Genomic DNA, 1,058 nt, shown 5'->3' with positions numbered 1-1,058 from the left:
TGGGCGGGAGGGTGGTCCCCAGTCCTCCCCATCCTGCCCGCCCCCGCCCCCGCCAGCTGCCCCAGGGGGCACTTCTGAGAGCTCCACGTGCCCCCAGGAGAGCGGAGCCGGGCGGAATGGGGCTCGGGTCGCCGGGTGTCTGCGTGTGCGCGTAGGCGGTGTGCGCCTGCGCCGCCGCTCCGCATCCCGGCTGACCTTAGTTTACGGATTGATTTTCATGTAAAACGCGTTCAATCCTCAAGATGACCTCACTCACACTCTGCCCTCCTAATTTTTTTTTTTTAAGAAAACGGCTGTCAGGCCCAGAAACCTGCAAGCGCTGACCTGCCACCAGGGCCGCCCTCCCCCCTCTGTTGTATGTTTAACTCTACAACCGTATTACTGCGTTTTATTGCTGCCAAATACACAGGGCTTTTCCTGTTGCGCAATCTATCACATCCCGGTCTGCAAGGGCGCCCCTCCCCCCGCTTAGGAGAGGAGTCCCCCCCCGCGGTTCTTGGGGTCCAGCGGGGAGCCGAGCGCCCGCGCGCCTGGAGGAGGCCAGCCTGCCCTCTGCAGACACCAACTTGAAACTGTCGCGCGCTTCCCTGGGAGTCGGCCTCTCGGGGATGCCGTCAGGACTGTGTCCTTGTCCTTCCTTTTCCATCCCGCACCCCGCCCGCGGCAGGAGGCGCGCCCAGCGCGTTCGCAGCCACACAAACGCACACTTGATTCAGCTGTTTTATTGCTTCCTTCTCTGGGACCCGGAATATGCGGGGATGTGGGAGACGCCAGCTCCACGCACCCTGTTGTGCCTCCCGCCTGCTCTTTTCCTGACTCCCACGGGCAGCTTCCCGGTGCGGGGCGGGGGGGAGGCGAAGGCCCGGGTCGAGGCAGAGTCCCCAAGGCGAAGGGCTCCCTGGCCTCAGGCCTTTCTGACTCCCCATCCCCCACTTCCCGCCCCACGCCCTCTCTCCCTCCCCACCTCCTCCCTCCACCTCTGAAGTTTGCTCTTCAAACTTGCCGGACACCATTCTGCGCTGGAGCCAAGAAAACAAGAGGGGGAAGGGAGCAGGTTA

The 1,058-nt window shown here is 63.4% G+C and overlaps 1 protein-coding gene across 1 annotated transcript in view; it reads left to right on the top strand.

Annotated features, from left to right (window-relative positions):
* The window catches only part of SHH (sonic hedgehog), a 5,325-nt gene that overhangs the window by 3,117 nt on the left and 1,150 nt on the right, over nt 1-1,058 (top strand). The window lies entirely within an intron of this gene.

This window comes from Myotis davidii, unplaced genomic scaffold (genome assembly GCF_000327345.1).
Source record: "Myotis davidii unplaced genomic scaffold, ASM32734v1 scaffold1182, whole genome shotgun sequence".
Classification (NCBI taxonomy): Eukaryota; Metazoa; Chordata; class Mammalia; order Chiroptera; family Vespertilionidae; genus Myotis; species Myotis davidii.
The sequence above is the reverse complement of the archived record's forward strand: the minus strand, read 5'-3'. Positions and strand labels throughout refer to the sequence as shown.